This window comes from Canis lupus, chromosome 29 (genome assembly GCF_048164855.1).
Source record: "Canis lupus baileyi chromosome 29, mCanLup2.hap1, whole genome shotgun sequence".
Classification (NCBI taxonomy): domain Eukaryota; kingdom Metazoa; phylum Chordata; class Mammalia; order Carnivora; family Canidae; genus Canis; species Canis lupus.
Genome location: NC_132866.1, coordinates 39,218,709 through 39,242,861, shown reverse-complemented (window position 1 = coordinate 39,242,861; position 24,153 = coordinate 39,218,709). Strand labels below are relative to the sequence as shown.

General features: G+C 36.4%; 1 protein-coding gene across 10 annotated transcripts in view; it reads left to right on the top strand.

The window, feature by feature from the left end:
- MARCHF8 (membrane associated ring-CH-type finger 8) overlaps positions 1–24,153 on the top strand; it is a 158,004-nt gene that overhangs the window by 107,526 nt on the left and 26,325 nt on the right. Inside the window, exon 3 of one of the 10 annotated variants that reach the window (XM_072806282.1) lies at positions 22,057–22,103. The exons of 8 other annotated variants lie outside the window; for them this stretch is intronic. The gene's annotated coding sequence lies outside the window, so the exon portion shown is untranslated. Of the gene's footprint in view, positions 1–3,558; positions 3,646–22,056; positions 22,104–24,153 lie in introns of all 10 variants that reach the window. One more of the 10 variants, XM_072806281.1, reaches the window with a different exon arrangement.

Genomic DNA, 24,153 nt, shown 5'->3' with positions numbered 1-24,153 from the left:
GGGGGTTCTTTTTATTTATATAAACATTTTCTGGGATCCCTGGGTGGCTCAGTGGTTTGGCGCCTGCCTTTGGCCCAGGGCACGATCCTGGAGTCCCGGGATCGAGTCCCGTGTCGGGCTCCCAGCATGGAGCCTGCTTCTCCCTCTGCCTGTGTCTCTGCCCCTCTCTCTCTTTCTCTAACATAAATAAGTAAATAAAATCTTTAAAAAAATAAAGATTTTCTTTATTTATTCATGAAAGACACAGAGACAGAGGCAGAGACATAGGCAGAGGGAGAAGCAGGCTCCCTGCGTGGAGCTTGATGCAGGACTCTATCCCTGAACCCTGGGATCATGACCTGAGCCAAAGGCAGACACTCAACCACTGAGCCACTCAGGCATCCTGAGAATTGGGGGTTCTGCTACCGAAAAGGAAGAAGGAACAGCAACCTGTCATATCCACTGTAGTCATTTTGTTATGATCTACTGATATAATGTCTGTTGTGCCACAAGTCTTTGCATTAGAACTATTTTTGATGCGGCCATATCAGATTATTATTATTATTTTTTTAAGTAGTGTGGTTTCCATCTTAAGATGGCAGAATAAAGCCAAATTTCAAAATATTCACTTTTTTAGATTTAGTGATATGAATAGCAAATTGGATAAAAACTGGCAGAAACATACCTACAGTTAATTTTTAAAAATGGTCATTGAGAGAAATGAAAGTTTCCGAGAATTCAGAGTATTTGGCTCAGAGTCATCCTTAAATCCAGCCTGTGCAGAAGCTCTCTGAGAGAAAAGGATAGTGATCAAAGTACTGCAAAATCCCTAATGTCTGTGAGGAGCATGAGTCAGTGTAGGCAATGCTGTAGGAACACTGGGAATTCCAGGTGACTGGAAGCCTTTGCCTATTTCTTTCATGTGATAAAAGCACACTGGAGATTATGAGTTTGGTATGTTTAGGCTGGGAGAGAAGTAGAGAAGGAAGATAGACTAGCCCTAAACCCTAGAGCTGATTATCTTCATCAGCACAGTGGGAGGTAGCAGAACACTTGGCAGAAGGGAACGTAGATCAGGCAAATCTGTTTGGAGAACAGTAAGTGGAAAAAAAGGCATAGAGTGAACTGCAGGTGACAGGACTGGGTAGGAGTGGAGAGGGGGTAGTCAGGATTTGGGGGAGAGGATTGACTGCAAAGGAAGAAGAGAACAACCTGGGCCAGACTCTTTCTGGTGGGGATGAACTTCCTCAAGGATTGAGGGAATTAATGTTTGGAGGAAAAGAATATATCCCTGGGAGAGAAACTCAGAGTTAGGGCTGCTTATAGCCCTAGTCGCAGCGGAGCTGGTTCCCTTCTCCTTTCACACTCAGTGAACAGCAGTTAGAACGCAGCTGGAAGGGGAGGGGCTCCCCTAGACTACACAGTAACACAGGCAGAGGTGCTCTAAAGAACAACCCAGTGAAGCTTGAACCAACAAGAGGGCATTGCAAGCCTGTGGCAGGATGGAGGGAAAGGTACAGTACATGCAGAAGAAGGATGCAGGATCTATTCTGGAAGAAATACTAATTTCCCTTCAAAATGAAGAGAATTCTTGAGTAAGCTATTAAGGAGTAGGCTATTAAGAACCTGAGTTTCATAAAACAACAGGCTCAGAAATGATATAATAAAATAATAGAATGAAAAAAATAAAATAACAGAATGAGGTGAAAAGGGAAGAATACAGAGCCAAGGAGTCACATGGAGAACCAGTTTGCAGAACAAATAAATCAGAAGTAGCTAGGAACAGAATAGTCATGGCTGGAAAATGAACTTACTAACACAGCACAAGCTTGAGATATTCCCAGTGAGTGCAGAAGAAAAGGAAAGAAAGATTGAAACAGGTAAAAGTGATAGGTGTAAGATTGGACTTCCTGGAGGTGGAACTGAGCTAGAAGGGGTATGGGCCTTCCGTTTTCTTTACAAGTTCCTCTTGGCATCATCATGTGTCCGGCTGCAGAGAATTCTACTTTAGATATCACTCCTTTGGAAATATGTAACCACTGACAAATTGGTGAAAATGAATGTTCATGTTTTTCCTAGAAGAATACCAATGAGATGAAAGTTATATTTATAGCCTGAGAGACCAGGAAAATTCCCCTTTGAAGCAATTTGTTTCCTGGCATTGATACTGAAACTCCCCTCCCCGGCCATGTGATAATTTCCTGTGCTCTGCTGGAACTGGTCTTTTGTTAAATGTTAAGTACTGACCTGCTGATCTTACAGCAAGCACTTTGCTGCTTTTCCTACCACCAGAAACCACTGTGTAAGACAGGTTTTATGGAGAAAAAATTTTGTGTGTGTATGTGTCAGATACCTGTGGTTAATCATTTACCTTTCCTACATTAAAAAAAATCTCTTAAGTAAGTCTGGGTGACAAGTTAGCATGAAAGAAGAGCAAACAGATCTAACATTTACTGTAATTTTCCTACATTAAAAAAAATCTCTTAAGTAAGTCTGGGTGACAGGTTAGCATGAAAGAAGAGCAAACAGATCTACTAACATTTACTGTAATTGACTAGAAAAGTGAACTTTCATTCTTTGCCTGCTAGCAAGTATATGCTTTAGAATCTTTACATTGCAATTGCAGTCCATAGAGCAGAAATGGGTTGCTGGAACGGACTTGTCATGAATTATTCATTCACTATCTCGTTCCTTGGAAATCAGCTGGAGGAAGTAGTCCAATTTGATCACAGCAGTGGTATGCCAAGGGCTCCAGCAAGCCCTTACAAGTCCAGCTGTGGTGATGTGCTTCTGCTGGCTGCTGTAGGGCGGCAGCTGCTGTGCAGATGAACCCAGGAACATGCTGCTGGGGAGAGCTGCACTGAGGGCTCCCCAATGCGTCTTGCTGGAAAATGAAGCTTCAGGTAGGAGAAGTGTTCTGTCAGCAGTGGCCAGATTCTCACTGATTTTAGGGATGCTATTAGGTCTTAATGGAATTAATATATAAAACTAGAATTGTTCAAAGATACCTCACCATTGAGGTTCTCAACCAGAGAAGCTTAGCAGTTTAATTCCATTTTCAAGTATGTACTTTGTAACAAAACTGTTCCTTGAAATTGTGAAAAGTATTCTTAAGCCAAAGAAACATTTAAGTATATAAAGTATAAAGGAGTTTATATTATATATCCTCCTGCTAGTATAAAAAATGTCTTTTATTGATGTGATGTTGCCCACTTAAATTTAAATCATGGAATTATGGCTTTGGAAAATCCTGGAGAAGGCAGGTTAGTTTATAATTCAAATGAGTACAGCTGCAGGCTCCACTTGCATTTTTTGGGGCAAGTATTGTTTTCAAAAGCTTCCTTGCTTAGTTCTTCTTGCTGGGAAGATTTTTTTAGTTTCTTATAGGATGGAAAATGCATAAAGATGGAACAGTAACAAAGGCTCTTAGTTCTGTTTCTTGGTATTATTGTGTGTGGTGTGTGTGTGTGTCTAAGCCAAGCATGTAATTCATTTGACAGGGACATTCTAATGTTTCCATTTGCATGTCTGCTTGATTTCATATCTCTCTCTCTCTCTCTCTCTCTTAACTTTGCTGAGGCTATGAGATGCCCTTGAGCTATAAGGGACAAAGATAGTGAAGATGAAAGGAAATCAGAACCTCAAGGCATCTGGACCAAATTGGATGTATGTATTTCACCATGAAATATCATTTATAGTTTTGAAACTCTTCACTGAACAAACATGTTGTGAACAGATATACTCTAAGCTGAGACCAGTAGTCTCCTGCACCATTTTCTCAAGCTCCACGAGAGTAGAAATTTTTTTTTTTTTTTTAAGATTTTACCTACTTAGTGTATAAGCAGAGGGAAGAGCAGAGGGGGAGGGGAAGGGAGAGATAATCTCCAGTAGACTTTTAGCTAAGCACAAAGCCTGTTGTGGGGCTCCACCCCAAGACCCTGAGATCATGACCTGAGCCAAAACCAAGAGTCAGACACCCAACGACTGAGCCACCCAGGCACTCCAAGAGTAAGAATCTTTGTTTTGTTCATTGATCATTCCCAAGGGCTTAGAATGGTACCCGGCACACAGTATGTGGTCAGTAAATATGTTCCCTGACTGAATACATTCTATATTAAAGAAATTGAATAGTCTTTCTATAAAGGTTACTTGCGTATACAGCACTGTAGGAAGTGTTTACAGTGCTACAATTTCTATAATAACTTTTATAGCTAATGTATTCTGATTTGTATTGATAAAGATTTTTCAGCTATATACCCCTTAAGGGTGTATGGATTTATTGGATATATAGTTTTTAAATAGCAGAAATTAAAATCTGTTTATTTTACTGTTTGTATAGTTAAAGTTTTATTATTTTTTAAAGTTTTAAAAATATTAATGATGAATAAAAAGACCTTTAATGTTTTTTAGCATAACTTTATTTCATGTTCAAAAAAAAAAATGAAAATTGATGGAAAATTCATTTGGAAAAGATGGTATTCACTAATATATTTCTAGGAAAATAATCCCTCTACTCATGTCATGTTACATTTAACTATTTATTTATTTATTTATTTATTTATTTATTTATTTTTATAAATTTATTTTTTATTGGTGTTCAATTTGCCAACATATAGAATAACACCCAGTGCTCATCCCATCAAGTGCCCCCCTCAGTGCCCATCACCCAGTTACCCCCACCCCCCGCCCACCTCCCCTTCCACCACCCCTAGTTCGTTTCCCAGAGTTAGGAGTGTCTCATGGTCTATCTCCCTTTCTGATATTTCCCACTTATTTTTTCTCCTTTCCCCTTTATTCCCTTTCACTATTTTTTATATTCCCCAAATGAATGAGACCATGTAATGATTGTCCTTCTCCGATTGACTTATTTCACTCAGCATAATAACCTTCAGGTCCATCCACGTGGAAGCAAATGGTAGGTATTTGTCATTTCTAATGGCTGAGTAATATTCCATTGTATACATAGACCACATCTTCTTTATCCATTCTTCTTTTGATGGACACCGAGGCTCCTTCCACAGTTTGGCTACTGTGGACATTGCTGCTATAAACATCGGGGTGCAGGTGTCCTGGTGTTTCACTGCATCTGTATCTTTGGGATAAATCCCCAGCAGTGCAATTGCTGGGTCGTAGGGCAGGTCTATTTTTAACTCTTTGAGGAACCTCCACACAGTTTTCCAGAGTGGCTGCACCAGTTCACATTCTGACCAACAGTGCAAGAGGGTTCCCCTTTTTCCACATCCTCTCCAACATTTGTTGTTTCCTGCCTTGTTAATTTTCACCATTCTCACTGGTGTGAGGTGGTATCTCATTGTGGTTTTGATGTGTATTTCCCTGATGGCTAGTGATGCGGAGCATTTTCTCATGTGCTTGTTGGCCATGTCTATGTCTTCCTCTGTGAGATTTCTGTTCATGTCTTTTGCCCATTTCATGATTGGATTGTTTGTTTCTTTGCTGTTGAGTTTAATAGGTTCTTTTTAGATCTTGGAAACTAGCCCTTTATCTGATACGTCATTTGCAAATATCTTCTCCCATTCTATAGGGTGTCTTTTAGTTTTGTTGACTGTTTCTTTTGCTGTGCTATTTATTTATTTATAGAGGTTTTATTTATTTATTCATGAGAGACACAGAGAGAGAGAGGCAGAGACACAGGCAGAGGAAGAAGCAGGCTCCCCACAAGGAGCCCGATGTGGAACTCGATCCTGGACCCTGGGATACCCTGAATGGAAGGCAGATGCTCAACCGCTGAGCCAGGCGTCCCTACATTAAACATTTTAAAAAGTATTAGTCTGTGTCAGAAGGGTTTTTAGAACTATAAACCTATTTATTCATATCTTTGGGGTAAGTTTAAAACTGCAGTATGTGTGGTGCTGAGTAGAACTAAAGAGGGCAGCATATTCCCCACAGATATACCACATTTAGAGCTCAGAGTTACCAGCTCTGTTAACTTCTCTGCCCTGCCCACTTCCATACAAGCCCGTATTATAAAGGACAAAATTGAAGTCCAGAGAATATAGATGAATGGCCAAGAAAAAATGGTTAGCTGTTATGGTCTTATGCTTTATAGTTTCTTGTTAGTTATTGTCATGTTAAAGCTAAAAGAAAGAAAGAAAGAAAGAAGAAAGAAAGGAAGGAAGGAAGGAAGGAAGGAAGGAAGGAAGGAAGGAAGGAAGGAAGGAAGGAGAAAGAAAGAAGAAAGAAAGAAAGAAAGAAAAAGAAAGAAAGAAAGAAAGAAAGAAAGAAGAAAGAAAGCTAGCTTAAAAAATGAAGCAGATAATCACATTACTATAAATTTGAACTGTATTTTACTGAAGACAACTATTGGTGCATTTTGCATAGCTTTAAATAAATTGCCTAGTCCATGTGTTGAAATACAGTTTTATAAGCTTTCCCCCCTAAAATTTTGTGATGTAATTGTTTTTTTCCTGACTTATAATTGTAATGACTGTGCTCTAAGTTTTATATATTAATTATATGTAATAATTATATATTAATCATTACATATATTATTACATATAATTACTATATAATAAATATATAATACAAATTATATTTATAAAATATAATATGGGGATCCCTGGGTGGCGCAGTGGTTTAGCGCCTGCCTTTGGCCCAGGGCGCAATCCTGGAGACCCGGGATCGAATCCCACGTCGGGCTCCCGGTGCATGGAGCCTGCTTCTCCCTCTGCCTATGTCTCTGCCTCTCTCTCTCTCTCTGTGTGACTATCATAAATAAAAATTTAAAAAAATTAAAAAAAATATAATATGTATATAATATATATAAATTTTATATTATAAAATATGTGCTGTATTTATTATTCCTTAAAAATACCTGAGTTTTATTTTTGAGATAAATATAGATTACTTAATAATTTTTTCTGAATTTTTCTGAATCCTTTTTATGAACTATATTAGTTTGCTTGGGCAGCCATAACAAAACGGTTCATGTATGTGGAAACAGTCTCTCTCTCTCTCTCTCTCTCCCCTCCCTCTCCTTTCCTTTCCTTTCCCCTTCCTCCCTCATTCCTTTTACCCCTTTCTCCCTCTTCTCATAAGGCCCCCAGGCCTATTGGATGAGGGTCACTTATGACCTCATTTGACCTTACCTACCTCCTAAAGCTCCATTTCCAAATACAGTCACATTGTGGGTTAGGGCTTCAACATAGGAACTTTGGGGAGGGGGGCACAGTTCAGTCCAGAGCACTGACCAAGGCAATATTTTTTTAAGCAAGATTTCTAATAAATTTTTTTTGTTCTATCCTGTTTCGAGTTCACTCAGCTTCTTTAATCTGTAGGTTTATGTCTTTCTATGCACTTGGGAACATTTATTTTAGCTCAACTTGGGAACATTTTAACAAGCTTTTCTTCAGGTATTTTTCAGCACTGTACTTCTTCTCCTTTTTAGATTCCAGTGACATGACTGTTAAACCATTTGGTTTTGCTTCACAGGTTCCTGAGGTTTTGCCCTTTTTTTGTGTGTGTGTGCCCATTTTTAAAAATCCTTTTTCCCTCTCTGTTATTTAAGATTGAATACCTTCTATTTTTCTACTTTCTTTTTAAAAAATACTTTCTATTTTTCTATCAACTTCTTGATTCTTTTCTTTTGTCATTACTATTGAGTCCATTTTCTTTTCTTTTTTTAAAGATTTTATTTCTTTATTCATGAGAGACACAGACAGAGAGGCAGAGACATAGGCAGAGGGAGAAGCAGGCTCCCTGTGGGTGAGCTCTTTGTGGGACTTGATTCCAGGACCCTGGGGTCATACCCTGAGTGGAAGGCAGGTACTCAACCTCTAAGCCACCCAGGTGTCCTGAGTCTATTTTCTATTTTAAGAGTTGTGAATGGTCATTTGAGCTGCCTCTAGTCTTTGCTAGATAATTTCAGCATCTCTGTCATCTTGTTATTACTATCATTTTGTTATTGATGTCCCATACTTTATTTTTAACCTGTTTCTATTTATATATGTAAAGTGTTTTTCTTGTATGTGGCATGTAGTTATATCTTGCTTTTATATCTAATTTGAAAATCTCTGCATTTTAGTGATGGTTTTTCATTCATATATATCCCAAACACATATACACATACATATATAAATATATACACATTGGTTCTGGTACTGATTCCAGTATGGGGAGTGTGGCTTCCCACATAGCACCAAGCAATTCTCAGGACACCAGCAGAATGAGAATTCAGCTCAATTCTACCACCTGTTGATAAGCATCAGATTCCACAGGTTAAGGGTTCAGTTCTAGCAGACTGCCCCTCTCACCTCCACCATTACCTTCCAACACCAGTCACAAGCCTAGGCTGTTACCCGTGCTTCTGACCAACAGGCTACAGATAGAGGTTCTCGTGACCCTTTTTGGACTTCAGGCACTAGTCACAACTCTATGTTGTTATCTGTACTTCTCATCTATTGGCTATAAATCAGAGTTTCTCACAAACCCCTACTTGGATCTGATTAATTTGCTAGAGTGGCTCACAAATCTCAGAGAAACATTTTACTTACTAGATCACCAGTTTATTGTAAAAGGATATATAATTCAGGAGCAGCCTGATAAATGGAAATGTTGCATAGGGCAAGTCATGGGAAAAGGGCATAGATCTCCCATGTCCTTTGCAGGAGCACCACTTTCCCTACTCCCCTACATGTTCACCCACCTGGAAGCTCTTCAAACTCTGTCCTTTTGGGTTTCTATGGAGGCTTTCTACATAAGATATGATTAATTGATTGATTAAATCATTAGCCATTGACGGTTGATTCAGCCTCCACCATTCTCCCTTAAAAATGCCACCTCTGTAATCACATGGCCCCATCTTTAACTGCATTCAAACTCCCCTCATTAACATAACAGAAGACACCCCTACCACTCTCAGGCCTAGGAAATTCTAAGGGTTTTGGGAACTGTGAGCCAGGAACTATATTTAATTATGCTGAGTGAAATAAGTCAATCGGAGAAGGACAAACATTATATGGTCTCATTCATTTGGGGAATATAAATAATAGTGAAAGGGAATAGAAGGGAAGGGAGAAGAAATGGGCGGGAAATATCAGAAAGGGAGACAGAACTTGAAGACTCGTAACTCTGGGAAACCAACTAGGGGTGGTGGAAGGGGAGGAGGGCGGGCGGTGGGGGTGAATGGGTGATGGGCAGTGAGGGGGGCACTTGACGGTATGAGCACTGGGTGTTATTCTGTATGTTGGCAAATTGAACACCAATAAAAAATAAATTTATTATTAAAAAAAAAAGAACCTAAAAAATAAAATAAAAAAATAAAAACCAAATAGATATGAGAAATGTATATTTCTCATTTAGATGACAAATATACATTTCTTATAAATCACAATATCACACATAGACAGTTGTAAAAAATGATACTGAGAGATCTCATGTACCTTTACCTACTGTCACCCAATGGTAACAGCTTACAAAGCTCTAGTAAAATATCACAATCAGGATACTGACATTGATATAGTCAATATACATAGTAATTCTATCACCACAAGGATCTTTCAGTTGTCCTGTATAGCCACACCTACTTACCTCCTTAACCACAGACAACCATTAATCTATTCTCTTTTCTATAATTTTGTCAATTAAAGAATGTTCTATAAATGGAATCATACAATTTGTAAGCTTTTGGGACTGACTTTTTAAATTATGTATAGTTCTCTTGAGATTTCCTTTTTGCTGAATAGTGTTACATGGTGCAGATACAGCACAGTGTTTAATTAAGTATTCACCTGTTTGAAAGACATTTGTTTCACTAAGCTATTATAAGCACCTACATACTTTTTAAAAAATTATCTATTTATTTTAGAAAGAGAGTGCACAGGTGTGTAGACAGTGAGAGTGGGAGGGGGAGAGGGAGAGGGACAAGCAGAGCTCAGCACTGAACCCTACCCAGGGCTCAATCCAACAACCCCAAGATCATGATTGGAGCTGAAATAAAAAATCGGATGCACAATTACTGAGCCACCCAGGCGGTCCTCCCCATCGTGAACATATGTTTTCATTTCTCTGGGATAAATGCCCAGAAGAACAATGGCTATTTTGTATGGTAATTGCCTGTTTAATTTTTAAAGAAACTTCCATTGTTTTTCACAGTGAATAACAGTTTACATTCCTGCAAGCAACATACCCATGATCCAACTTCTCTGTATCCTCAACCAGAATTTGGTGATATCATTATTTTCTATTTGAATCATTCTAATAGATGTGTAGTGATATTTCATTACGGTTTAATTTCTGTTTCCCTAATGGCTAATGATGTTGAACATCTTTTTATTTTTTTTTGAACATCTTTTCATATGCTTATTTGCCACCTGTGTATCTGATTCATTCAAGTACCTGTTCATGTCTTTTGCCCATTTTCTACTTGAGTTTTTTTTTTTTGCTGTTGAGTTTTTATAAGTTTTATATATTCTAACTAATCTTTAGTTAGATTTTATATATATATATATATATAGTTTTTATAAGTTTTATATATTCTAACTAATCTTTAGTTAGATATGTGATTTACAAATATTTTCTCCCAGTTTGTAGTTTTTATTTTCATCCTCTTAATGGAGCAAAAGTTTTAAATTTTAGTTTATCATTTATCATTTTTTTTCTCTTATACATCAATCATATTTTAGATGCCAAGTATAAGAACTCTAAAGATTTTCTTCTATTTTTTTAAAGTTTCACAGATTTTTGTTTTGTTTTGTTGCTTATTGTCCAGTGGCTCCAGCACCATTTGTTGAAGATTCTTTCTCCAAAATCAGTTGAGCACATTGTATGGGTCTGTTTCTGAACTCTCTGTCCTATTCCATTGATCTTTGTGTCTGTTTCTCTGCCAACACCACACAGTCTTGATTACTATAGTTATTTAATAGGTCTTGAAATCATGTAGACTTATTACTCCCACTTTAATCTCTTATTAAATTATTTTAGGTATTCTAATTTCTTTACCTATCCCTGTAAATTTAGAATAGTTTCTCTTTATCTACAAAATAATTGCTGTGGTTTTGATAGGAATTGGATTAAAACTGTATATCAGTTTGGGGGAGAGTTAATAACTTTCCTATGTTGAGTCTTCTAATCCATGAACACAGTGTGTTTCTCTGTTTATTATCTTCTGTGATTTCTTTTATCAGCATTTTAGTTAGCATTCATATCTTGCTTTGTTAGATTTGCACTGTAAGTATTAATTTTCATGTCCTTTTGTTCATTGATATATAGAGAAATGCAATTAATTTTTTGTGTTTATTTTGTATCCTGTGATTTTGCTGAACTCACTTGTTCTAGGAGTTTTTTTGTTGATTAACCAAGCAGATGAAAGACATGTACTCAGAAAATTGTAAAGCACTGCTGAAAGAAAAGAAAGCAGATATAGATAAATATAAAGTATTTATATTTGTTCATGGGTTGGAAGACTTAATATTGTTTACCCAAAGTAAAACTTTCATCTTAAAATTCATATGGAATCTCAGGTGACCCAGAATAGCCAAAACAATTTTGAGAAAAAGGACAGACATTGATGGACTAAAAAAAGGACAGTTAGGAAGTGTTACACTTCCTAATTTCAGAATTTATTAAGAAGTTACAGTAATCAAAACATTGTAGTACTGGCATAAAGACATTTATGCCAATGGAATAGAATAGAAAGCCTAGAAATAAACTTTCACATATGTGCTCAAATGGTTTTTGAGTGCTAAATGATTTAAGAGTGCTAAGATGATCAGTGGGGAAAGGACAGCCTTTTCAACAAATAGTGCTGGGAAAAACTAAATATCCACATGCAAAAGAATGAAGTGAGATTCTTACCTTACACTGCATACAAAAATTAACTCAAAATGTGTCAAGAGTCCTAACTAAATCAAGAGTAAAACTCTTGGAAAAAGAAAATAGAAGATTCATAACATTGGATTTGGCAAAGATTTATTGACACTAAAAGCACAGGTAATGAAAGTGAAAATAAATACACTGGCCTACATCAAAATTAAAAGCTTCTGTGCATCAACAGAGTGAAAAAATCTGTGGAATAGGAGACACATTTGCAAATCATATATCTGATAAGGAGTTAATATTCAGAATATGTATAGAACCCCTACAACATAACAACAACAAGTAACCTAAGGAAAAGGGGCAAAGGACTTGAATAGGCCAAACATTTCTCCAAAGATATATAAATGGTCAATATGCATATGAAAAATATTCACGGTTGCTAGGGTGAACTGCATTAGGGAAATGCAGCTCCAAACCACAATGAGATAGCAGCTTACACATCAAGTACCTACTAACCCTTGTGCCCTGTTGCTGGGAATGTAGATTGATACAGCCACTATGGAAAGCAGTATGATGGTTCCTCAAAAAATTAATAGAATTATCATATGATCCAGCAATTCCACTTTTGGGTATATATCCAAAAGAATTGAAAGCAGGGTCCTGAAGAGATATTTGGACATCTGTATTCATAACAGTATTATTCACAATGATCAAAAGATGGAAGCAACATAGTCGACCATTGATGGATGGATGAATGAGTAAACAAAATATGGTATATACATACAATGGGATTTTCTTTAGCCTTTACAAAGGAATGAAATTCAGGCATATGCTACAACATCGATGAACCTTGAGGACATTATGCTAGGTAAAATTAGCCAGTCACAAAAAGATAAATATTGTATGATTCCACTTATATGAGGTATCTTAAGGTAGTCATTGGAACAGAAAGTAGAATGGTGGTTGCTAGGCAAGGAGAGACAGGGAAATGGGGATTGTTATTTAATGTGTTTAGAGTTTCAATTTTGCAAGGTGAAAAAATTCTAGAGACTGGTTGCTCAATAATGTAAATATTCTTAACAATACTGAACTGTACACTTAAGAATGGTTAAGATGATAAATTTTATGCTACATGTATTTTACTCCAATGAAAATTAAAAAAAAGAAGAATGATGAGAATGGATATCATTGCCCTGTTCATAATCAGGGAAGAAGCATTCAGTCTTTCTTTCATCATTAGATATAATGTTACGTGTAGTTTTTTTTAATAGACACTCTTTATCAAATTGAAGAATTTCCTTTCTGTATTTTCATGTATTTATTGGCTATTTATATATCTTCTCTGGAGGAATGTCTCTTGAGATCCTTTGCTTATTTTATAAACATTATTTTTTATTGTTATAAGCAGTTTATTCTAGACATAAGTCCCTTATTAAATATATAATTTGCAAATATTTCCTCCAATTCTGTGGGTTTTCTTTTCATTCTTTGATTGTTGTACTTAAATCACATAAGTTTTTAATTTTGATGAAGTCTGATTTACTTTTTTTTTTTTTTTTTTTTTTTTTGCCACTATGGTTTCGGTCATGTCTAAGAAGGCTTTGCTTAACCGAAGGTCATTAAGATTTACTCCTATATTATATTGTAAGAACTGTGTAGTTTTAGGTCTTATATTTGCTTTGTGATCCATTTTGAGTTAACTTTGTGTATAGTGTGGGGAAGGGATCCACCTTCATTTTTTTGCAGTTGTCCCAAGCTTGTGTTGAAAAAACTATTATTTTTCCAGGTACTTGTTTTATACTCTTATTAAAAACTAGATAACCGGGATCCCTGGGTGGCGCAGCGGTTTAGCGCTTGCCTTTGGCCCAGGGCGTGATCCTGGAGACCCGGGATCGAGTCCCACGTCAGGCTCCCAGTGCGTGGAGCCTGCTTCTCCTTCTGCCTGTGTCTCTGCCTCTCTCTCTCTCTCTCCCTCTGTGCCTATCATAAATAAATAAAAATTAAAAAAAATAAAAAAAATAAAAACTAGATAACCAAAAATGTAAAGGCTTACTTCTGGACTTCAAGTATTATTCCATTGTTTGGGCTATTCTTATATCACTAATTGCAATGAGTTGTGGTATCAGTATAGCTTTGTTCTTCCTTTTCAAGATTATTCTGGCTATAGTTGGTTCCATGTAATGAGTGTTATGATCAGCTCGTTAGTTGCTAAAAAGTCAACTGGATGTTTATAGGGATTGCCTTGAGTCTGTAGGTCAAACAGAAAGTTTTGCCATCCTAAAAATTTTAAGTCATCTCAATCATTAACAAAGGATGTTGTTCCATTTATTTAGGTCTTTCAACATCTTTCAAAAATATTTTGTAGTTTCACAGTATAAACTTTGCACTTATCTTGTTGAAGTTATTCCTAAGTATTTTATCTTTCTTGAGAATATTGTAAATGAGTTTTCTAAATTTTGTTTTTGAGTTGTTCATTTAGAGTGTGTAGAAATGCAAGTTATTTTTGTATATTGTTTTTGTCCTCAGAATTTTCTGTATACGAGATCATGTCATTTGCAAAGATACTTTTACTTCTTTACCCAGCTAAATGTCTTTATTCTCTTTTTTTCCCCTAATTACCCTGCCTAGAATCCTCACTACAATGTTGAATAGAAGGTGAAAGAGTGAACAGCTTGTCTTGTTCCTAGTCTTACTGTAAAATCATTCTTTGATCATTGAGTGTGATATTAACTACTGTGGATTTATTGTAGATGTACTTTATCAGGTTGAGGAAGTTCTATCCCTAGTTTGTTGAGTGTTTTTATCAGGAAAGTTGTTTGATTTTGTCAAATGTTTATTGTATATATATTTAAAAATTCTTTTGATCTTGTGTCCTATATTGAATTTTGGCTATTTTAGTGTTACATTCCTAGTATAAATTCCACTTAGTCATAGTACATATCCTTTTTATCTGTTGCTGGATTTTTTAAAAGATTTTATGTATTTATTCATGAGAGACGGGGGGGGGCGGTCAGAGACATAGGCAGCGGGAGGAGCAGACTCCCTACAAGGAGACCGATGTGGGACTCCATTGCAGGACCCCCAGATCACAACCTGAGCCAAAGGCACACTCAACCAACCCAGGCACCCTCTGTTGCTGGATTTGGTTTGGTAGTATTTTGTTGAGAAATCTTGAGCCTATACTCATAAGTAATACCGGTATGCAGTTTTCTAAGGATGTCTTTGGTCTTTTTTTTTTTTTTTAATATTTATTTATTTGAGAGAGAATAAGCAGGGGGGAGGGAAGGAGGGCAGAGTGAGAGGGAGAGAATCTCAAGCAGATTCCCTGCTGAGAGCAGAGCCCAACACAGGGCCTGACATTAGGACCCTGAGATCATGACCTGAACCAAAATCAAGAGTTGGCCACTCAACCAACTTAGCCACCCAGGTGCCCTTTTGTGGGAAGTTTTTGAATAGCTAATTGAATCTGGTTTATTCAGATTTTTTATCTCTTTTCTTTCTTTCTTTTAAAAAATTTTTATGTTTAGGTAGGCTTCATGCCCATTGTGGGACTTGAACTCATGACCCCAAAATCAAGAATCACACACCATCTACCACCAACTGAATCAGCCAGGCACCTCCTAGATTTCTTATTTCTTCTTGAGTCACTTTTGGTAGTTTGTGTCTGTCTCTGTAGGGTTTCCTCTTTACTTGTTTATTTTTTTGGTATAAAATAGTTCACAATATTCCTTTATAACCCTTTATATTTCTGAAAGCTTGGTAATACAAGCTCTTTTATTCCTAATTTTAGTGATTAGAGTTGTATTTTGTTTTTTTACTTGGTGAAGCTACAGAAAGGTTTTTTGATTTAAAAAAAAAATCTTGTCAAAGAGCCAACTTTGGGTTTTGTTGTTTTTTCTCCATCAACTTTCTAGTCCTTACTAATATCTCCTTGTAATTTTTTCCTCTTTTGCTAATTTATGTATGCTTTGCTCTTTTCTTACCAGTGTCTTATTGTGGAAGTGATTTATTTATTCTTTATATTTATCAGCATTTACAGTTGTAAATATTTCTATAAGCACTATATTGGCTGCATTGAATAAGTTTGGAATTTTATGTTTTCATTTTTATTAATCTCACATTTTCTAATTTCCCTTGTGAGTTCCTTGACCCAATTGATTATTTTAGATTTTATTGTTTAATTTCCACGTGTCTGTGATTTTCTCTTATTTCTGTTATTGATATCTAATTTAACTCCATTGTGAGAAATCATATTTTGTATTATTTCAATTCTTTTTGAACTTACTGAGGCTTGTTTTATGGTCTTCCATGTATTGCTGCCCTGGAGAATGTTCCATGTACACTTGAGAAGAATGTGTGTTCTGTTTTTGGGTCTAGTGTTCTATAGAGGTCTGTTCAAGGTCTAGTTGGTTTATGGTGCTGTTCAGTTCTTACCTTTTGTTAGCCTTCTATCTAGTTGTTCTGTCTGTTGTTGAATATAGGGCATTGAGGTCTGCCAGTATTATTGAATTGTCTGGTTTTCACTCTGTTCTATCAGTTTTTGCTTTGTGTAATTTTGGGCTCTTTTATGAGGCATATATATGTTAGATTTTTGTGATTCATTGATTTCTTAAAATAAGCATTCATTCCTCTTTCTAGTATAATTTTCTTAAGTCTGTTTTGTCTGATATTGATATAGTCTTTTCAACTTTCTTATGGTTACTGTTTTTGTAATTTTATCTTTTTCCTTAACTATCATCCTATTTGCAATTTTCAGTGTAAAGTGTGTCTTCTCTAGACAGTGTACCTTGCATTTTGTGTTTTTATCCACAGTGACACACCTTTTGATTGGATTGTTAATATTTATTGCTGTTAATATAGTTTGATGTGTCAGCCATTTCACTTTTTGTTTTTTATGTATCTTATGCCTTTTTTCTCTGTTTATCCTTTACTGCTTTGTTTTGTATTACGTGATTTTTAAAAATTATCATGTGGAGTGTTTGCTCCTGGGTTTAGAGTATACTTTTAAAGAAAACAAAATCTATCATCATATTCATTTAATTCCATAAGATATAAAATCATGCCTATGTGCCTCTGTTCTCTTTCCCCTTCTTGCTAATGTTGCTATACATGTTACATCTGTATATGTTACAAACCTAATAATACATTGTTGCAGTTATTAATTTGTCACTTAAATAAGAGAAAGTATGGGATCCCTGGGTGGCTCAGTGGTTTAGCGTCTGCCTTTGGCCCAGGGTGTGATCCTGTAGTCCGAGGATCGATTCCCGTGTCAGGCTCCCTGCATGGAGCCTGCTTCTCCCTCTGCCTGTGTCTCTGCCTCTCTCTCTCTCTCATGAATAAATAATAATAAAATAAATAAAATCTTAAAAAATAAAATAAAAGAAAGGAAAGCATTTACAGAGTTTGTTCTTTTAAAGTTTTTACCATTTCTTGTTCTCATTTATTTCCATGGATTTGAGTTGCTATCTGGTGTCACTTCTTTTGCCAATGCAGTCTTGTACCCAACCTACTTCTTTTGTTATTGTCAAATATATGAACATTTCTTTATGTAATAGGTCCAACAATTCAAAATATATGTTTTTGTATAATTCTTTTTACAATCTCTTAAGAAATGAAAGAACAAGAAAAACATTCACACACACACACACACATACACACACACACACACATACTGTCTTTTATTTTTACATAATTAGCTTTTCTGGTGTTCTTTGTGTTTTTTTCATGTAGTTTCAATTAATTATTATTTGATGTTGTTTTCTGCCTGAAGAACTTCTCTTTAACATTCCTTTTAAGATGTATCAGCTAGTGTTACATTCTCTGTTTTTCTTACTTGTGATATTCTTAATTTCACCTTCATTACTGAAGGTAGGTTTGCTGGAATAACATTCTTGGTTAAGATTCTTTTTCTTTCAGTTCCCTAAAATTGCCACCCCCCTCAGTCTTCTGGCCTCCATTGTTTCTGATGAGAAATCTGCTATTAATTTTGTGAGGGTTTAGTTGTACACAACTAGTTATTTTTCCCTTGCTGCCTTCAAGATATTCTTTTTGTCTTTCAGCATGTTAATTTGATGTGTTTGGATGCAGGTCCCTCTGCTTTTATCCTACTACAATTTAATTTAGCTTCTTAGATGTGGAGATTAATGTTTTTATCAGATTTTAGGAGTTTTCAGCTATTATTTCTTCGAATATTTTTTCTTCTCCTCTCTCTTCTTTCTCCCTAGTACTCACATTACGGATATGTGGGTGTACTTAATCATGTTCCATGTTTCTCTAGGGCTCTGTTTATCTTTTTTATTCTTTTTGATCCCTGTTCTTCAAATTGCATAATCTCTTAGGATCCATCTTCGTATTTACTGATTCTTTCCTCTGCCAGGTCAAATCTGCTGTTGAATGCTTGTAATGGATTTTTCATTTCAATTATTTTACTTTTCACTTCCACATTTTCCATGTTGTTCATTTTTTATAGTTTTTATCTCTTTATTGCTTTCATCAGTTGGGTAGGGTATTGTCATGTGAAGGAACTTCACCTCTTTAAGTATGGCTTCCTTTAGTTCTGTGAACATATTTATATTAGCTATTTTGAAGGCTTTGTGTACCAAAGACAATAACTGGACCTCAAAACAGTAACTGTACCAAAGACAGTTTCTGGGCCTTATGGAGGGCCTTTTTTATTACCTCCTGTTTTTACTGTTTGGGTCATACTTTCCCCTTTCTCTGAATGTCTTGTAATTTCTGTACTCAATGCTGTATGTTTTAGATAATACTTTTTATTATCTTTGAATTAAAATTCTTTGACCCTCCACCTCCTGTGGGTTGTTCTTTGTTTAGTAACTTGGCTGGATTTATAGTAAAATCTGTTTTCTTCACAATATATAGTTTCTGATTTTGCTTCTCAGTGGGTAAGCCTTGGGCATGCACTCTCTCAAGTTGGGATGACTACATTTATGGCAGTAACTGTCTCTCTTCCTGACCTGTTAAGTTTTCTTATCTCTGTTGATTTCACACTCAGGTTTTAGTTCCATTAACTGTTGGCTGATTGCTCTGATATTTTGGACAGTTCCGTAGGACATTGTTCCATAGTCTGATCCAAGTAAATGCAGATCCCTTTGTTGCAGTTGTTTTTGAGGCCAGTCTTTGAGGTTTCTTCCATCCTCAGGAGGACTTTCTTAGTTGTCTGTCTCTGGTTTTCTGTGGTACACTTTTAGTTGTTTTATGGTTTCTCTTGTTGATCTCTTAGAGCTACCAGCCTCCTAAAATGCCACCATTTTTGCTAGTACCATTAGGCTGGAATTTCTACGTATTCTATTCCAGATAATGTTTGTTTTCTTGGAGATAGCTTAGGAGCTCTCTACTCTTTTGGCTTGACTTTCCACCTTTGCAAAATCTAAGCTTGTGCTCTGGAGGTGGGGGTAGGTACAGTGGCCCACATCTTTTGGAGTCATGCACCTGCTTTATGTAGGGCAAAGAAATTGGCTTGCCTGTCTTGGTGTGGAACTTCCACCCTTTCAGTCTGTTGAGTTAAGCAAAGTTGGTCCCCATTACACCCAGACTGCCATGCCTGGAGTAGAGCTTCTGCTCTGTTAGTGGGCACTGTGCAGAAAGGAGCCCAGACATACTTCTAAATCACTTTTGCCTGGAACATGGCTTCCAGAACATGGTGTTGATAGAGTAGTATGTAATACTTAGGACCTGCCCCTCTCTCTGGAGATACCATTCTATTCTTTTGGGAACTTGGGGGGAGAGGGGAGGAAGCCATTTTTTTTTTCGTGGCTGCACCCTTCCAGAGTGGAGCTTCTGTCAACCTGTCAACCTGAGGATAGACTGGGTTGTAGCTCAAATGCCAGATTCCTACTATTCATACCAAGGTATAGTAAATTTTCTTGAATAAATGTTTCTCTATTTGCTGTATGACCTTAGGATAGATTCTGAGATCTTAGGAATTAAGGATGCCATTTTACTTTTTATTTTCTGTTTGCCCCCTCCATACTTTCTCCCCATCTCTCTTTCTTATTCTCATTTTCTTACTGTCTTGAGAGCTTGTTTGGAGGTTCTAGCAGGGGAGCGCAGCTACTCGTATACTCTTGACGGAAGAACGGTCCTCCTCTATCGAGGATGGTCGTCCTCTTCGACCGAGCGCACAGCTTCAGGAGGGACGCACTGTCATGTGGGCTACTTGAACACTTTTAAGAATTTCTTTTTGTTTTATGTGTGGTGTTAATGAGTGTATCTCTTGGTGCAGATTTTTTAGTGCTTATCTTTGGAAGCTTGATATATTTCTTGTATCTTATATCTTTAACTTTGGGAACATTTTGAAGACAATTATACTTTGATTTCATTTTCTGCAAATTTTAATATGTGTGTCAGTTCTAATGTACTATTCTCGTTAAATATTATGTATTTTATTCCATTTTTGCATGTCTAGTATAGATATTTCTACTGAATACCAAAGTGCAGTGGTTGCTTCAGAGCAAAGCATTTCTGTGATTGAGTTGCTAAATTAACTAGTCATTTTTAATGGAATACAATTTTTATTGAAAGAATTATTGGCAGTCAAACTCTAGTTTATTCTGACTTGGATATTTGGCAGACATTTCCCTAAATTGAATGAATTGAACCAATCATTCCTTTCAAGGAACAGTTTTAGTTGCCAGTGAAAAAATTTGAAGTCTGTAAGCAAAAATTAGGATTTTGGAAAACTTGTATCCACCACTGTGAGGTTGGTAGCTTTTCAATAATTAAGGACTCTGATGATTATTTTAATGAGTGTGATATTTTTTCATATTGCATAATGAAATGTGTCAGGCTTGGAAGATTTGCATAACCTAGTGAACCAGTAATTTCTAAATGACCAATTTAGTGTGATGTTATAAAGTCGTGCATGATTAAGAGACCAATTCGAAGTAAAAGATGGACTAGTTGATTTTAGTGGAGTATTAAAAGTTTATTAATATTAGAGTGTACATCACAGCTGATTACTTGAGTTTTTGTGTAGTACAAAGAATATCCACAATTATCTCAAATGGTTCTTAAATACATATACACTTATAAAAGTCTAAGGCCAAATTTTCTTCATTTATTTCAGTCGAAACAACAGAGGAGATTGAGTGTACAAGCAGATATAAGAATCCAGCTATCAGGCAGCCTGGGTGGCTCAGCAGTTTAGCGCCACCTTCAGCCCAGGGTTGGATCCTGGAGACACGGGATCAAGTCCCACGTCAGGCTCCCTGCATGGAGCCTGTTTCTCCCTCTGCCTGTGTCTCTGCCTCTCTCTCTCTCTCTCTCTCTCTCTGTCATGAATAAATAAATAAAATTAAAAAAAAAAGAATCGAGCTATCTTCTATTATTTGGACAATAACAAGATTTATAAAAATATAAAAATATGTTATTCTGTCACTTTTTTTCAGAAGAATAGTTATTTTTCATAGAAATGTTATTTATATAATGGGGTTTATTCTAATTGAATTAAGAGATCCATATTTTAAGAATTGTTTTAATTTATAATGTGGTAAATATATATAATCCACATAAGCAAAAGGCTTTGGGGAGTCCTCAGTGCTTCACATTGTAAAGGAGTCTTGAGACCAAAAAGTTGGAGATCTCTGTGTATACCTTTTCTCCTCATGGTCTTAAGGTGACTAATGTATATCCTGGCACGACATCTTTATTCCAGGGTGACTGAGAAAGGAAGGTGTGCCGGACAAAGAAGCAATGGCTATATCAAAAAGCAAAATGTTCTCCCAGAAAACCTCAAGTTTAATGTCTTTAGGGAGAACTTTCTTACATATTTACCCTTAAGTGCAAAATAGAGTGAGAAAGTGAGGACTTTTAGTTGGGTCCATTGCTGCTCAGAGCAAATTTATTCTGGGGGCAGCCCAGGTGGCTCAGCGGTTTAGTGCCGCCTTCAGCCCAGGGCGTGATCCTGGAGATCCGGGATCGAGTCCCACGTCAGGCTCCCTGCATGGAGCTTGCTTCTCCCTCTGCCTGTGTCTCTGCCTTTCTCTCTCTCTCTCTCTCTCTCTCTCTCTCTGTCTCTCATGAATAAATAAATAAAATTAAAAAAACAAATTTATTCTGTTGGTAAGGATGGATATTGAGTAGATATATAGTATGTCTGTTAGAGTTTTGTTTTTTGCTTGTTTGCTTATGTGTTTTGTTTTGTTTTAATGAGTGGTCCTTGTCAGAGTTTCCGGGAAACTCCCACATGAAGTTTTATTGTTTGACTCCTTCATACAAAATCCTCAGAACTTGCTTAGACATCTCACCTCGTTGTCTTCTTGTTAATTCTTGGCTTCTGGTTTCCAGGGCGTGTTCGGACTCTGTGGGCTCTGCATCTCCGTTCTATCTGCAAGGTACATTCTGTTTGAGCCACACATGGACTTGCAAAACACCATTGACAGGACTGATTAAATTGTGAAATGTCCCTTATTCTTCAACAGAGCTTCTCTTTATCTTTGTGATTTGGTAACTTCTTATATTAAGAAAACTTTTCTTTCTCACACCCTCAGACTCATTCTTTCCCAGTGTATGTATCAGTTTGCTTCCTGATTGATTTATTTGTTTTAACTCAATTATGAGCTCAGTGCCATCTTTTATACAGAAATTTATTTTTATAGTAGTCATGATTTGCTCTTTAAAAAATGAGTCATATTCAGTTATTCCTCAATTAGAAAAAAGAATCATAGCCTTATATATTATTCTGGCCTAGGATTTGAAATGAAACTTACATCTTAAAGTGTAGTCTGGGGACGAGCAGCATGGGAGTCACCTAGAAGCTTCCTAGAAATGCAGAATCTCAACCCACCTCAGACCTAACAAATCACTGTCTGCATTTTACAAAGGTCTTTAAATATACAAGTGCACAGTTTCAGAAGCACTCATCTAAGGGAGACAACAAATGAGAAGAGGGCATGGAGCTGTGATTTGAGGAGTTCTTATGTTTAATGTAGACAATAAGAGCCCACCAAAGACACATGGAGATGAGAGCAAGCTAGGGGAGCATGTGCTATCACAGCGTGGCATCTCCTGATGCCTTCTCTGAGGAAAGAAGGGAACAGTTTTTGCTACCAGCAGTGAGGCTTTTCTCTCTCCCAGGGTTAGGGGACCCATTAAGCAGTGACTAACCATATTAAAGATTTATGAAAATAATTTGCTAAGGTTTGTATTACTTGGGCATTGAAGCTTAGTTTTGGCTTGAACTGGAATGAAACTCTTTTTTCTCTTTGGAATGCCTAATTCCAGATCTAGACATTAATGTTTGGTTAAACTTTACTTCTTTTCATTCAGAAACATGCCCGTGTGACTGTAGGAAAGAAGAGTGTCACCCACTGTACCCTGATATAATTCATGTTTGTGTTTTTTAATGTTTTTAAATTTTTAAAAATTCATTTTCTTCCCTGGTTGTATATTTGTCATTGAAACAGTATTTCAAAGCAGTTCTTTGGTAACATCATCATTAGGAGTCAGATTTATTTTTGTCCATGTTTTATATCTATACAGTTGTTTGCATGTCTTAGTCACATAGTAAATAAGTATGGAATGACTAAGTCACTGGTTTGAATGAATCCTGGGATTTGCTTCCTGAAAAATAGGTCTGTTATGGTCCTGAACTTCTTAGATTTTTTTGAGTAAGTCTGAATAAATGTAACAGTATTTAAGGGGAAAAAATGGTCTGTTAGAACTGAATTGTTAATTTCTTGCCAAGAAATGGAGAAGCAATTCTAAATATTTTTTCATTTAAAAAAATTAAATTACCCAACATATAGTATATCATTAGTCTCAGATGTAGTGCTCAGAACTTATCAGTTGCGTATAATACCCAGTGCTCAACTTATCAGTTGCGTATAACACCCAGTGCTCATCACATCATGTGCCCTTCTTAATGCCTGTCACCCAATACTAAATATTGATAAGTTTCAAGCTTTAAAACATCTGTACGTTCTGGGGCTGGATAATTTGTTTGATTTTTACCAATGTAAAATATTGAATTGTTCTAACAAGGAAAACAGGATACAGACTTTACATCATTAAATTTATTTCTCAAGTTCATAAGGTAAAGAGCAACTTTTAGATTTCAGTCTGGATTTATAATGTTACCTACCTTAACAGCTAGGCCTCTCTCCACCCCAGTAACCCTTCTCTATGGAATAATAAATGTCAAAAAAGTCAGATATAGGAATTATTGCTTCTCTTAGTACCTCAGAACTTCTCTGTAGATTTCCAGTGGTGTTAAATTGGCCATTTCTTTTAAGGTAGTGGGTAATATCATAGTGGTTATAGTGGTTTTCTGTGCAGATAATCCAGGGCATATGGTATTTATTTTAGTTTAGTAAAATAAATTAAAATTTAGTAATAAATTGCCACTAGATGACCCTTTAAGCCTGGATTCACAGCAGTGCCCTA